The sequence below is a fragment of the Tachysurus fulvidraco genome, chromosome 3 (assembly GCF_022655615.1).
Source record: "Tachysurus fulvidraco isolate hzauxx_2018 chromosome 3, HZAU_PFXX_2.0, whole genome shotgun sequence".
NCBI classification, from domain to species: Eukaryota; Metazoa; Chordata; class Actinopteri; order Siluriformes; family Bagridae; genus Tachysurus; species Tachysurus fulvidraco.
The window spans coordinates 22542684-22559482 of NC_062520.1; the positions used below are offsets into that span (position 1 = coordinate 22542684).

Sequence of the window (16799 nt, forward strand, 5' to 3'; positions counted from 1 at the left end):
CAATGTGCCAGGTGAGCTTAGATTAGTTTGGCTAGATCAGCAAATGTAGTCATCAGACATTAAATATTTAGACGGCAGACAGATCATCCTTACATGCACACACACACACACACACACACACACACACACACACACACACACACACACACACACACACACACACACACACACACACACACACACACACACACACACACACACACACACACATTCTTGGAATATATCTAAGAACAGAAACTAGCTTGAGTACAGCAGGGGAATAGGATGGTCTGACATTGTAAGTCAGTAGATGGGACATAGACCTCAATTCCTCAATTTCAGATTCACCCCCAGAAAGCAGGCAAAAGTGCTGGACTCCTTATGTCCATGATCTGAGTTATACACCTCTTGATGAAATAGCAGCATTAATGTTTCTCTTGGAAATCGGGTAATCACTTCTGACAGTGTATTAAGTGACAAGAGTAGAGAAGGTCAAGGAATCATTTACAACCCTGTAGCCTTTCTCATTAAAATGATTCTTAGATGTATTTGGCTGCCGTGCATGTTCTTGTCTTGTATAACGTCGAGGGATGCACACATTTGACTTATTTTACTTTCATTTTCTGGCAAAGTACAATTCACAAAACTGTCTGTATTCCAGTAGATTAAGGATGTACTGTATATCTAGGAAAATATTCTTTGATATTTCTCTGTCACCATGGTAGCAGACTGTGCAATGCATGTGCAGTAGAATCGCATGCCAAGAAAAAAAGATCTGTTTAAGTCTCACAGATATATCTTCACTGTTATTATGGGTACAGTTTTATTATAGTACATCAATCAACAGAACAATTAGCCACTGTTATGGAAATCATGTAGGCCTATTTATTTTGTATTTTGAATCAGACATGTTGCCTGTTATCTCACTTCGTTCCACTCAGTGTAGGAGTTGTGAGGAAGATCCTTTTTTTCACAGAATGTATTTGCGAGACAGCCATGGCACACATCATCGAGGCACAATTATAAGAGTATAAAATAATAAAAGTAATCATATCATCTGTTTTATTTAATTAATGATATAAAAGTCCACTTTTCCTTAAGCCAACGATCTTAATAGCAATGTTTACAGCATTCCCAGAAGTGGGTATCCGCCATGTAATGCTAATCATCATAGTTGAACAGGATATAATTATTTTATCATCCAAGTTGCCTTTTGTTACATTTGCACCAAAGGTTTGAGGACTAGCACAACCATATGTGGTTCTTCCACAGTGTCCCTTAAGAGCCACTATGATGTTCCAGTAGGACTAAATTTCAGTGCACAAAGTGAGATCAATGAAGACATGGTTTGCCTCGGTTGTTGTGGGAGAACTTTGCGTGACTTTGAGTGAACCTTAATTTAAATGTTTGGGATGAATCGGAACATCGACTGCACCGTGGATCTAATGTAGCGGCAAGGAAAACCTTCCAGAAGAGTGGAAAGCTTTAGTCTTGGGATGTTCAACAAGCATGTATGGATTTGGTCGTCAGGTGTGCACAAACTTTTGGCCATATAGTGTATACACAAGTGGGTTAATTAATTGAATAATGAAATTGTTTCATTATCTTATGTAAAATGCTTTCTGATTTTAGAACTATTACATACATTAATGTTCTATTTTATGATAAAATAATATTTTAAAGACCTCTTATGCCATGAGAATCTATTGTTTAATCTCATTGGGTAAAAATAATCTGCATTTGTTTATATAGAAAAGTGTTAGCAATGCATTTACATACGTACAAATGTTTCGTTACACAATCCTGTGGTTAAATACAATAAAGTAGATGATATGGAATACTTGTCCAGTGTGTTTAAGTATTAAAAATGCACGATATTAAAAACTCTTACGGTAAAAAATTGGATGTACAATTTGAAAAGATATTAAGACTTAGTTTCAAATGTAGAAATAAGCAGATTTTTAAAGTGTTAGATAATTACACACATTCTGTGGTTCAGCTGTGCTTTAGAGATACGATGTAGTCCTGTCTGAAGTGCTGAGTATCACATTATGCAAAGTGGTCACTCAAAGACATAGCCAGCCGTCTCGCCTCTTCACACTGCACAGCTAAAATATGAGAATAATGAAATATTAGAGCCAGCAATACTGCTACTATATTCAATTCAATTCAATTCAAGTTTATTTGTATAGCGCTTTTTACAATAGACATTGTCTCAAAGCAGCTTTACAGAACATAAACATAGAGCAGAAGGTAAACATAATTAATGATAAAGGAAATAACGAATAATAAAAGATAAGAATTAACAGAATAAAAATTCTAGATTATTATTAGATGTATATAGTTCACAGTGTGTATGTATTTATTCCCCTATGAGCAAGTCTGAGATGACTCAGGCAGCAGTGGCAAGGAAAAACTCTCTTAAATTGGTAAAGGAAGAAACCTTGAGAGGAACCGGACTCAAGGGGGAACCCATCCTCATATGGGTGACACTGGGGGTGTGATTGTAATATACAGTCAAACAAATGTTGTATTGGTGTGAGGTTCAAGGACTTCTGATCTTCTGAGTACCACAGAGTCTAACTGGAGATGTCTCAGGATTCTTAGAGTCGGCCTCGGCTCAGTGGATGTCCAAAGGCTTCGTCCCACAAAGGACGATGGGAGCTGGTACAGTGTCTGGATGCCTCGGGATGGGTACAAAGAGAAAAGCAGTGGAAAGGGATTAACATATCTGCCGTTCATAAAAATGTGCTGGTCTGATGTACTGGTGCATGATATTATGGGATGTATTATGTGTACGCCTGACTGAAGAGATGAGTTTTTAATCTACATTTAAACTGGGAAAGTGTGTCTGAGCCCCGAACACTATCAGGAAGACTATTCCAAAGTTTGGGAGCTAAATAAGAAAATGCTCTACCACCTTTAGTAGACTTAGATATTCTGGGAACTAGCAAAAGCCCTGAGTTTTGTGATCTCAGAGAGCGTGAAGGATTGTAACGTGTTAGAAGACTAGTTAGATACATGGGAGCTAAACCATTAAGAGCCTTGTACGTAAGTAGCAGCAGTTTGTAGTCAATTCTATACCTAACAGGTAGCCAGTGTAGAGATGATAAAATTGGGGTTATATGGTCATACTTTCTTGTCCTAGTGAGAACTCTGGCAGCTGCATTTTGGACTAACTGTAACCTATTTATTAAAGATGCAGGACAACCACCTAGTAATGCATTACAATAGTCTGGTCTAGAGTTCATGTTCGCATGAACTAGCTTCTCAGCATCAGATACAGACAGGATGGTTCTCAGCTTGGCAATGTTTCTAAGGTGGAAGAAGGCTGTTTTGGTAGTATGGGCGATATGAACTATATTTTAGTAAGTCTAAATGAACTATATTTTAGTAAGTCTTTTTTCCACCTGATATGTATGCAGTTTGTATCGTATTTATTTAGTATTTTTCTTTCTTTTGCTTTTCTTTATTGTTAGCTCCAGTTTGTAATTGCTAGCTGTTAACAAGTGTGTACGTATATACACAATATTACAGCCTCAGCCTTGACTCCAGTTAGTCATGGTTTGGGGTCAAATGCAGGACCTGACTTATGGGTTGGACCTTGGCTTAAAACTTTCTTCTTCTTCTTCTTCTTCTTCTTCTTCTTCTTCTTCTTCTTCTTCTTCTTCTTCTTCTCCTTCTTCCTTCTATTAACAACTTATTCACAGGGATGTGTATGGCTCAATGTTAATGTCAGATTTTCCAAAACATGAAATTGTTAATATTGTGAAGTTTTCTCTCAGGCGAGGTTTATTTAGCTTTTTTAGTAGAAGTCTCTATTGTCGGCTCTTTGAGTCAATCAGAGGTGAAACTGCAACTTTTTCAAATTTCCAGGTTTTCTGACATGTGAAACAGAAGAATTTCTGTTGTGTTTTTTTTTCTTGTTAGCTTCAAGAGAGAGAAAAAGAGATGCTGATGAGGAATCAACTGTTGAAAGCTGCCTTAACACAAGTAAAAACATGTTTCTTCTTTCTAGATTCTTTATTCATGGACATTCTATAACATTGAATTGGAACTGATTCCATACAACAGTGTTTTTATTTTAGAGCAAAAAGAATCTGTCTCACGAGCAGAAAGAATTCCACTACCAGCTCTTGTGCTCTAACGTTTCTGGCACTGACACCACTTAGAGTGATATCTAGGTGTTGTTAGATAACCAACCATGGGAACGTGATCTGTGTTTTATTATCACTGTAGCTCATTCTCTAAATTCCTCTGTGCTGGTGTGAACATGTGAAGGGTTGGGCAGAATATTATGTGAGCAGATGTTATGCTCATTCCCTCACAGTGGGTGGTGTCTCCGTCTGTCAGCCACAACCACATAAGAAGAGTTTTTGCAATTTAAGCAACATGGTGAGGGTTAAGTTGTATAAAATGATTGCAATTCTTATTTTGTTTTTGTTTGTTTCAGTCTTTCTCGTGTTTTCGCATGTGTGGTCGCATGTCCCTGTTGGAACGTCACTATTTGTGATGCGCTGTGCCTCTTACTTTGAATACAATGAATGAAATTTCTTTATTGGTCAGATAAATGAGCGAGGTATGAACAGCCATTACATAAGAAGGTGTGTATTGCTTAGAAGTGTAATGCCTTTTGTTTGTGCCTTTCTGCTTGTATGCAAAACACAACTACAGGCTCAGGTTACAGGTATGAGACCTGACATCATGTTCTGTTCAGCTTCACTGATTCCTAAAACAAAGACTCAAAAGGAAGATAATATTTCTTGTGTCAAATGACAGGCTCTTCTTCCAGGTTCTTTTCAGCTACAACTTAGTGTCAGCTACAGTGTGCTATTGATGCATCTGCTCTCTGAGGTCAACGGCCATATCATTCACATTCAGATGATGCAGATGTGATGCTTGGCATTTGTCTGCTTTGTGTCTTATGTGCTGTCTTTCAAATGATGGCACCATAACAAGATAACTTGCCTCCTTTCTATTTAGGTACACCACTGTTTTAACTTTAATTATCTTCAAGTATCCTTTCATTCAATTTTGCAGAATGGGAAAGTAAATCAGTGTCTTATTAATATCTGGCAAATGTTGTGTAGTTATTACATGATTTTACTATATTAGAAAAAAAGGTCTTTGCAGGTCTTAGAAAGGATTTGACACGTTGACCCGCCACCAGTTTAGTGCCACTGCTTCCTGCTTCTCATTGGGAGATCATGAGCTCTAAAAAATATGATGACTGGAAGCTAATGAAGAAAACACTTTCTGAACAAACATGCACCTAAATTGGAACAATAGAAAGGAAATGATATTATAAAATATTGATTTTTTTTATTTAAAGAATTTTTTTTTCTAAATTGGAAAATTCAAAATAAATGCCAGGTTAGTGTTTATGCTGTCATTCAAAAGTGTTCATGTGAAGCATCACTATGAAACAAAACATAACCACAAAATACTCTCCTTAATAGCCATAAACTAATTAGGTTTGGTGCCAAAAGGTAAATGTAGGTGCTGTTCATTCTTCGTAAGCAAGGGATTTTACATAAGTTGAACCTTCCCAGACTGTAGAAGAGCCCTGCACTAGATTTGACTACAGACGTGTTGTTGTTTTGGGGAATAGATATAGGCATGTAGCTAGAAATATTGAGATAAACTCTATCTGACTGCTGTTTCAAAACAGTATTATAATGGCCAGGGAGGTTGTTTATGAGAGCAGTTATCACTGAGGATGCAAATCTAATTTTGTCCTAGTGTATCCGTAGGGTAAAGTTGCAAGACCATTGCAGTCCTTACTAAATGGATTTGGACAGACAAGTGCAGACAGATGCTATGTTACTCCTCCCAAAAGATTACATTTGCATGGGAAACAAATGAGTGTTAGCAGCCACTCCTCTGCAAAACAATACCACAAAACCTGTGCTACTATATTTGTCTAGCGCTGTTGCCTCCTATCACATATGTAGCAAGTGCCTGGTTTCCATGTACCATCATTCAGAGCCACCAGCATTCATATTGTGCCAAAGGTCTGTTTAGGATTATATTATAGATGGGTATAATAGTGATCTGCGATGGCATATGGGTATGGATGAACTGTACACGATGAACGGTATGTTGAACAGGCTGTTAATGTGTTAGTGTTGGATGAATGTACAGTAACATGCCCTCTGGGAGAACTGAAACTGAGATCTTGCCTTTCTACTTATAGTAAAGTGCTTTTGCTCAGATGCAGTCACACAGCCAGCCACAGCTGTTTCACACTTAAAATGCTTGCTTCTCACTTTATAAAACTACTGTGGCCATCCAGAAATAGTCTCACATATTTTTGCTGCTGTATTTCTTTATCAGTGGTGCAGGTGGCCATATCATTTAGAGTGCTAGAATGCTGTCTGGCTCGAGGACGCAGGTGGTGAATCTGGTAAAAGCTTAACTTCACGTCTCCGAGACATGGCACTTTGTTTGTGGAAATGTAAGGAAGGGACTTTTGTAAGACCACGTGAATCCCATCCACACATCACTGAAAGGAAAGAAGGAGGATGTGGTTAATGCACAGGATGCACTGCATGAGAGTTGAAACAAACAAGAAAAAATAAACAGACTTTTAAACAGATGAGAATACTCATTGCATTTGAAACACTGGCACGAATTTCATGTATGAATTATGGTATGAGAGCTGGGCTAATCATACATTTATCAGGTAGCATAGCAACAAGGTAAAAGCTTGAGTGTGCTGCCCAGTCCAACATTTTATTTGCCAGGGAAACAAAATACTTAGCATGTTTACCTCATACCTGTACAGGTTTGATTCCTGCCTCTGCCCCATGTGAATGGAGTTAGTGTTTTCTCCCTGTGCTTCCGGGACTTTCTCTGGGAACTCCAGTTTTATCCTCATAGACCATAAACATTTGTTCTAGACTGAATGGTAACTCAAAATTTTCTGTAGACTGTGTGATTGTGCCCTGGGCTAGACACCAAGCTCCCTGTGACATTTTGTAGGACAACTGCTTTAGAAAATTATCACCGTCTTCCTCCTCTAGCTTATTCTCTTATTATTGTCCTCTGCTGTGTTTCTGATGTACCACATCGGGTTTGCACACTTGACAAAAAGTTTCATCTGAATGTATCAGCTATGAGCTGTTTTGTTTAGTCATTGTATCTCACATGAACGGAGACAATTAAGTGTCAAGCTAGCATTCATATTTCCTGTTGACCGTGAGATGTGTATTCTACTGGCATGTTCCTGATTCAGAAATGATTGCATGTCATCTATGTATGCTAATTAAAACAACAAGTAAAAATCATTCTGACAGGTCTGAGGTGATGCAGGTGAGAACGAGTAGCTTTCACATAGCGTCTTACATTTAAACATAAACAAAATACATCAAAACTGAGATTTTGCTATTTCAGAAGGAAGTATTGTTAAGGAAGTACGGAATAATAACCCAATAGCAGGCTATCGGTTTGTCCAACTGAGTGAGAAATTATTATTATTCAGGTTGGTCTGATCTGCTCTTAACTTCTCTTAGTTATTCAAAGCTGCAGCTCACTGACCTTGTATTGATGGACACAGTGCTGCTTTATAAAAACTCGATTTAAGTAATTGAATAGTTTTGTCCCCAAACATTGAAATCCTTAATAGGATGAGCCATCAGCCAAAGTGTTAAAACGGCAGAACTTTAATGGAAGTGACACAGTGACACAGTGATGGAGCTGTACTGATTGTGTACTGAGTTGTAATGATGGAGCTGTACAGTATTCTGGGCACAGTTACTAGAACACAAGAATGCATCAAGCAAGCATTTGAGTGCCAGAATGTGTTCTGTCTTCACTTGTTGTAGTCCCAAATTATTTCAGACAGTTAAGGAGCCTTTTGCTGTTCAAGTGCTTGATACAGAGTATGTACATAAACTGCAACTTTTGCTGCAGTGCTTTAAGAAACCCATTTAAGACTGTAATTCTGGTGATTATTTATATATCCAATATCCAAACATTTGCCCTAAAACCTTGTCGAGAAAAGTTTACTCTTAACCTGTATGCAGAACTGGGCTTTCAGACCACACTTACCATGCTCCCAATTTCTGAGCTAATAATTGCACTGGCAGACGCTCTAGTGTAGGTTTTTTGGGAGACCTTGTTGGTCTCTCAGTGAGGCCATCCTTAAAAATATTTTGGTTTGCAGTAAAAAAAAAAAAAAAAAAAAGGGTCGGTAGGTAGATCTATATAATTTTTTTCAAGTTTCAATGTAAAAAAAAAGTATAATTTTGGTGATGGTGATTACGTAGGTACTGTATGACTAGGTATGACAAATTAGCATATCGTGACGTCACTGACTGGGTCTTCAACCTGTGCCTTCGGGCGCATCATTGCAAATCTTATTTTGATGCTGAACACAGTGTCGAGCTGTTTTAATTAATTTTTTAGATGTATTATTGTGCCCGAACCCGTATGACTTTGAACGGTGACTGCGAACATTTTGTCGTTCGGGTTACGGCAAACAAGAATATTTTTAAGGATGGCCTGAGCCCATTTGGCCCGAAGAACTACACATGACTACAGGCTTGTCCTCGTAAATGGCTGGAGTGATTTTAATCATGGTCAGTTAACATGGAGGCAGATTCAGTGTCAGTTTTATGTCTTTAAAATCTTTAAGGTGCAGTGACAGTTTCAGAGGACTGTAGGACAGACAGTGATGGAGATACAGTGGCGGGCCATCTGAAACAATATGTGCTTGAAGTCTAATAGTTTTCATTCAGTTTTTAACATTATCACACATAACCATGACGTTGTCTGGTATAAATCACCATTTCATTACCGGGTAATGTAAAACTAGATCTGCCTTGATATTAATCACTAAAAGGATAGTGATATTGAATATGGTGACAATGTTGTGCAATATACAGAAGGATGTTTATTATGATGCTTCTGTTATTACTTCCTGTAATCCAGTGCTGTAAATGCAGAGTGAAATTGAGAGCAAAATGCTTCACATATCCTTTTAGCATTAGCACTGTCAGTAGTGGCTTAAATCTGCAGGAGCAGGTGGATAGGTATGAACGACCATTTCCATCAAAGACAGTGGGTGTGAATTTTAGTATTCTATAACTGTTGGTGCAGTAAGAACAGAATTAGTCTGGAGCCAGCTTTAATTTTTACATTTATTATTTAAGCTTGTTTAATGCATCACTCCTCACTAAATTATGCTGTCTGATGAAATTTTTTTCTTTGCCATATTAATTACTTCACATGTAGTGACATAATAAGAGATCAAGCTGTCAACTTAAAAAAAGGCTTTAAGGTGAACTTTAAACACATCTCTACGAACTCTATTGGGATTTTAAAATAATATCTACATTATATCCACACTTTTTCATACTGAAAGATCACACAGAATATCTGATATTAAATATACTAAAATTTCTGTAATGGAACGAATATGTAGAGTGTAAATATGCACTGAGACGACAGGGTGAGAATTAATTAGGGATGCAGCCAAAATTCATCCATCAAGATTACTTCTTTTAATGCTCTTTCCCTGTACTGATTTACAACAGTGTTTGATCTAGTACTAAATATTATTAGTTCTTTAATTCTTGAAGAAGCAGCTTGCATATAAATGAATCAGCTTGATTTAGTGGAAAGTCTGCGACTGATAAAAACACAGAGATTTCGAATTGTCACAAGTCATGCTCACAAAGTAAGTCTCAAAAAATAAGAACAGGGCAAAAGTATTGGCACAGGTAAATACAGTGAACAGCCCATAGTACAAAACAGTAAAAAAAAAAAACACGCAAATGTCAATATTGATAAACAGGAGTATCAGAGTTAAGCAGAATTGAAAATTGGGTAAACAAACAGATAAAATAATTTTTTTACGGCAAATAAACAAGCAGCTTAGTAGCTTCATGGACTCAAGGAACGGAGAGTATACTTCTTAACAAAGAACTGAAACTTGGGTGTTGAAACCAAACATACCAAACTGAACACGGATGAAAAAAAAGAAAAGTCTGGTGACAGTGAAAGTGTGAGTACATGTGGTTGCTGGGAGTTATTGTCCATGGAGGCTATATTGTTGGCCAATATTCAAAAAATTAATCAAAAATGAATTTACAAAGGAATTAATGCAGTTGTACAAACAATTTTTTTCTTTTTTCAACTTTTTTCTTTTTTCATTAGTAAACATGTAAATTTACAATAAAGTTTACAATAAAGTCATATTTCACAGAAGGTCACATAAACAGATGCAAATGCAGTGAGAGTTTATTCTTAAACACTGAATCGTGAGGCAAAGTCGTGATCCACAAACAGGTAAAAGATCAGACGATGTGCATGATATAACAGGACAAAACTACAGGGAAAAAAACAGGGAGACACTAAGATTGAAGAGAGATGAGCAATAAACATTTAATGGCTTGTTAATGTCTGATATGAACACACCGAGTGATTAATTCTATGTGTGAGTGTGGAACTCATTAAATAGTGTGTGACATGATTGGGTTTAGTGGTATGAAGAGAAATCAGGTAAATATGAGCATGACAAATGGTCAAAGTCATGTCAGAAAGATCATATTTACATGTTAAAAGCACAGAAATACACCTTACACAAAGTCATAATTATGTCCGAGAAACTCTGGAGCTCCCCGAGTTTACGAGTTGAGGGCGGTTTAGTCAGAAAACATGCCGGAGTCAATGAATGCACCATCTTTAGCGGATGGTAAATTTGTTGAAATTTTTTATTTGTCCAAGAAGTTCACTTATTAGATTTCTGTATGTAGCAGGTTATTAAAATACAAACAATTTGGTTAACATTTAAGTATCTCTATTAGAAAAATGTACTGTACTGTGTCATTGCATTCTGTCTATATATCTTTTTGTCTATATATCCCTCTGTAATTTTATAGCATTTGCTTATTTTTATTATTTATTTTGAAAAATTCTTGCTGTATATTTTTAATAAATTAAGAGAGGATACACCTCCATAGTGCTCAGACAAAAGAGACTTGAATAGTGTAACTGGTTTTTGCTAATGCTATGTTTATTGATCACTGTCTCTTTACATCATTCAATCTACTAATAAGAAACTTGTTTAAATGAAGTTTACAGTATATAAGCAATGAAATCATATTTTTTTGAGAAACGTGATAATTTATGCATGTTATTTTTCTTAAATTTGAATGACGATATTCTTTTTTTTTCCAGTGTTAAGTTAACGTTAATGTTAAGTGGATCATTAAAACTAATCCGTATCCTGCTGTACTGTGGTGTACTATTTTTAGTAGCAAATATATCTCAGAGTCATCGTGTGATAGCTCATTTTCATTGGGAGTGGGTTAGTGCTATACTGATGCCTCTCAACTCCAAGCTCATGCTCCAAGGATAGCGAAGGAGGTCACATTTTTATCTTTTTTTAATCTCCCAATCCAACCAAACTGCACTAACCCTAGGTCTATCTCAGGTTAAACTCTTGTGAGATGATAAAGATATGTGATGCAAGTAGTGGTGGCTCTGGGTTGTTGATTGTAAGGTCGGGGTTCAAGCCCCAGCACTGCCAAGCTGCCACTGTTGAGAAATTGAGCAAGGTCTCAATTGTACTCGAGAAGACCTGACTGACTTCCATATCTTCTGCAATTGTTCCTTGCAGGGCGTCTTCAGCAACTTGTTGCAGATGTGATGAAGCAATTCTAAAGCAGTTCTGGTGCTTGTGCTGTCTTGAGAGTGTTTGTGCAATTGTGTGGATAAGCTTTTTTAAACTGATGTTTCTCAATGTACAGTGTTTTCAAAAGTCATGAAGAGGCAACAGCATGCTGAGTTTAGTCTGCGTAGTATTGAAGAAGATGTATTGATGAACAAATAGAACCAAAGATTACTCTCTCTCTGTGTGTCTCTCTCACTGTTTATCCATGTCTCTGTCTGTCTTTCTTTCTGTTTCTTTTTCTCTGTCTCTCTCTCTTTATCTTTCTCACACTCTTTCAATCTGTCTCTGTCTGTATGTCACACGATCTCTCTTTTGCTCTTTTTCTTTCTGCCGTTCTGTCTGTCTCTCTATCTGTCTTTGACTCTCTCAGTTATGTCTGTATTTCTGTCTGTCTCTCTGTCTTTCTCAGCCATTCAGGTGGATTTATTAGATGTTTACTTTACAGAAACCCCAGGCGATCATGCATATTTAATTTTTGGTGTTCTCTCCCAAGGGCAAGGGAGTTTCAATAGTGGGATTGTGGTATTCCACTAACAGGCTGTTGCAGCGCAGCTGATTTAATGTATCTACGAAGCATATGTTCCTAACAGGCTGGACAGGAGACAGTGTGGCATTGCTGATGACAAAACACATCAATGAACAGTTGAAGTTACATTTAGGACACAAGTTATTAAACTCTGTGTGGGTTTACTAAAGGAAACCCGAGGCTCATAGTCACTGCTGATATCATCTATATCGTCAAAACAGAGGTGCTACAAAGCAGTGCTACAACAGAATAAAACATGGTCAAAGACAAAGAAATGTTAGGAAAGCCAAAAGTCAACAAAACTGTGTGTAAAACCGTGTAGAAATAATTGCCTTGATGGCACAGGATTGCATGATGAGATTTAATGTTGAAGATGAATAACTGTATAAATAACCATAAAATACTAATCAAGGATTGAACTTATGACTTTTGTGCAGATTAAGGGAATGAATTACTGTTAAGGCAGAGGTGAGGACAGAACAAAAACCTAAAACAAAAGCACTCGGCATTACAAAGATAAGCACATGAAAGCAACATGAAAGCAGTGCTCGTCAGGCTGAAAGAGGTTTGAGGGCTGAGAACAATGGTGTATGGACAGTACGCTTGCCAGAAATGTAACTGCTAAGTGTTCTAGCAAATCCCTGGAAAACTGTGTGCTTATTACGGTGCTACATTTTAATAAGTGAAGAATATTGTGACTGCACAAATACTGTAATATTAAAGCACAAACATAGTGATTCAGCTTCATTAATATCACAGAAATGTTCACCTGCTGCCAATTTTATAAGCTCATTAAAAGCAGATTGTATTGATGTTCCTGCCCCAATTCAAGTCAAGTCAACAAGCTTTTATTGTCATTTCAACCATATATAGCTGTTGCACTACACAGTGAAATGAGACAACGTTTCTCCAGGACCATGGTGCTACATAAAACAAAGACAGAGCTAAAGACTTAGGTAGTTAGTCCTAGATACATAAAGTGCACCTGTGCAACCTGTTGCAAACAGTGCAGGTCAAGACAAACAAGACAGACAAGACAGTGCAGGACAAAAGACAGTGCAAACAAAAAATACAAGACAATACGAAAAAGACAATACACAAAAGACAATAAACAATGTAACAATACAACAATGTTCAACAATATCGCATGCAGTAATACTAATGAACACAGTTTCAAATGACTAAACATTTTCAATTTGCGCACACTGAGGTCTTGTCCTTAAACGTTCAAGGCTTGACATATTGCCAAAGAGATTTCTCGATTTAATAAATTGTGTTGTGACGATTCACACAACAGAAAGATATTATCATCCATTACAGCTAATCTACAATCAGCCTGGGGGTTGAACATCCACAAGGCCAGTCTGTCTGTCCTCTTCTATTTTTTCACCTTCTCGTCATCCCTCCATCACTCACCATTTCCTTCTCAGCAGAGCTGGGCTCTACGACCATGAAATATCAATATTGTGATAAATTATTTCTCGCTTTTCTGAGTTGTTGTGTATCTTGATATATACTTGTAGAATATTTTAATGTTTGTTAATAATAATAATTACAAACTCTGACCTGATTTTAGTTTTGTACTGATTTAAATATTTAAACTATGTCAAATGTAAATATAACAATCAATAAAATATTTAAATTTGTACCTGCTCTTTAGCTTTTTGAAAAAAATTATCATAATGTATATTGTGTAGAACTGGCATCAAGATTGTGATATCACATGACACTGTTGTAGTTGAATATTTATGCCATAGTTTTTAAGAGCAACTGCTTTTAAAAAGGGGGCATGGTGGCTTAGCATGGTAGCACGTTTACCTCACACCTCCAGGGTTGGGTGTTTGATTCCCGCCTCTGCCTTGTTCTCCCCGTGCCTTGGGGGTTTCCTCCGGGCACTCCGGTTTTGTCCCCCGGTCCAAAGACATGCATGGCACTCTGTCCAGGGTGTATCCTGCCTTGATGCCCAATGACCCCTGAGATAGGCACAGGCTCCCCGTGACCCGAGAAGTTTGGATAAGCGGTAGAAAATGAATGAATGAATGCTTTTAAACACAACTCTTATTTAATTAATTTGTCAGTTATAAATGAAAATTTATTCTGATTTGTTTTCAGAGAAAGAATAGATTTCTTTAATGAAACCAGTAATTGTTGATAGCCTGGTCAAGCCTTTTAACTCGGCATTAAATCATTTTGAGCACAGCAACTGCTTGAGAAATCATAATTTAAACCCTTGTCATCCACCATGTCCTCCCCACCCTTGAGCAGCAAAGTCTCCCTCTTAAATACTGTTATCTCAGTAAACACAGTTGCTGCCTAGCTACAATTGGGGAAGTTGTCATTAGCAGAGTAAAAAAGCTGTGAGTCACACCCGGAGTGTGAAGGATGCAGTAACCAGTAGTGCGTTTCTTTGTTTCCCCTAGAGCAATGACTTGCCTCTATCTTTTCTCGGTTGTTATTTATGGAATTGTCGACTGTGCTCAGCTGAGCAGTGTGACCCGTTGCTGCACATGCCACCCATTTCTCTCCTGTAATAAAATAAACTGTTTGGCATTTATATTTGCTTAGGTTGGAAGAACCTACACACCCACACCAAAAAAAAAATAAATATCAAAATTCTACAAATAAGGACACTGGAAAACCCCTAACATTGCACACGTTCCTCCTTCCCCTGGTGTAAGACTGTTGCATGACCTACATTTGCATGCTGGAACATAATTTTATGTTTTATGACATAATGCCACAAGCCTGTCAAAATTTTCCGGTGAGCCAGTTTCAGCTCCTTGGGTTTCTTGAAGAAGGTAGCAAAACGATTCACAACAATATGATGACTCAGATAAATTCCTACCCAAGTATTAAATCTCCTAACTACATGAAGTTTAGGTTTTCTGTAAGGCTATCCTACAATTCACACTAGCAGTACAATAGTAAGAAAAACACTGATTGTGAGAAAGAAGAGAAATACAGTGTGTTTTATTAGAAAGGCAACAACCTGCAGAATCTCCTGCTAACAAGCCTGTTCACATCAGTAGATCAACCCTGGTGTCTGTTTGAAACATCTTTAACAGGTATCCTGTAGACACACCTGTGAGCTATGAGCTGTTTGCTTAAACAAATCATGGAATTGAATTTTCAATCTCATTTTGTATACAGGAAGCTGATCGCGTAACTGCATTTCATTCATTTTCCTCTATTAACACTTTGTGCCTGCAAGCAGCAGAGTATTAGCTCACCAGCACAAATGATAAGCTAACAAGCTCCCACTTGCTCACATGCTCATTAGTGCAGTGGGTACTGCCCTGTGATATTAGCAATTACCGTGGCCTGTCTCATCTCACTGATTATCCAGCTTGTTTAAGAGAGAGAGAGCTAATGAACGGTGCAGTGTTTCTCTTGTGCTTTTCCACTTTGCCCATTTTTACACAGCTATGTTTTGTATTTAACAACTCATAATACATTATTTCACAGGGTGCCATGACATATTGACATTTTCTATCTAATTCTATATTTGAATGAATAAGAGTGAAAAGAAGCAGTGCTGGTTGGCTGTTTTTGTGAATTGTTACAATTCTAACATAATTGTTGTATTGCAGTTATTTCAATGGATGAACGTTTACAATGAAACTCTGATGGACTCAGAGAATGCATCGTGGCCTAAAATCATGGCTGCTATGGACTACACCTTAGCACACATTTGCTCCATGTCACCTGATTATTGACTGTTTGCAAAATTGTTTCTTTATGACATTACATCTGCTTTTGGATCGGTAGCTACTGCTCAGTTGTTAATACAGTACTGATCAGTCTTTTTTTTTAGTATGAATACAATACAAATATAATACATGTTCCATGATGGACTTGTCATATGACATATGATGAACGATTAACCACAAAGATTTATCTATCTATCTATCTATCTATCTATCTATCTATCTATCTATCTATCTATCTATCTATCTATCTATCTATCTATCTATCTATCTATTTATTTATTTATTTATTATTATTATTTATATATTTTTTAATGCAACTGTATTTTCTAGTGTAAACCTTCAGCAAATTAAATAATGACTCAAGTGTTGTTAAACTAGCATGGTTTAACCACAAGGAACAAGGTTTAATACCTATGGCACTTACAGGGAGGCTTATAGGATAGCACAGCGTGCACCCACAGTTTTATTATTTATGTGAATCGACAAGACTACTGATTTGTTTACTGCTTAAACCTACTGTATAGTGGGTTAGTAGGTAGATTCGAGTGCAGCTTATCTCTCTAGGCTTTATGTTGTGAGGGTTTGTGACATTCTGTTTTTTTGTTTTTTTTAATCTAATTTGTTGTGTAGTTTTTTTTGTTTTTGTTTTTCTTTTGAATCTACTTTTATCTACAGAGTCTTTTTGTTCATTGTCTGACCCTTGCCTGTTTTTTGACCAGGCTATTGGGTATCATTTTGGACCTGTTTGCCAAAGTGTTTGCATGCAACTACAGACATCTCTGATGCTTTATAGTAGTCTGTAAACACTTTTATGAATAATAAATTTCTTAATGTAATCAAATTGCCACCAAATTAAATTCTGATCCTGATTCTGTTAAGTAATATTAACTATGCTTTGTTTTTG

At 37.0% G+C, this 16799-nt stretch overlaps 1 protein-coding gene across 7 annotated transcripts in view; it reads left to right on the plus strand.

Annotated features, from left to right (window-relative positions):
* The window catches only part of osbpl3b (oxysterol binding protein-like 3b), a 59525-nt gene that overhangs the window by 3134 nt on the left and 39592 nt on the right, over window positions 1-16799 (plus strand). The window contains exon 2 of one of the 7 annotated variants that reach the window (XM_047811521.1): window positions 3910-3972. The exons of the other annotated variants lie outside the window; for them this stretch is intronic. The gene's annotated coding sequence lies outside the window, so the exon portion shown is untranslated. The remainder of the gene's footprint in view (window positions 1-3909; window positions 3973-16799) is intronic. 7 annotated transcript variants of the gene reach the window in all.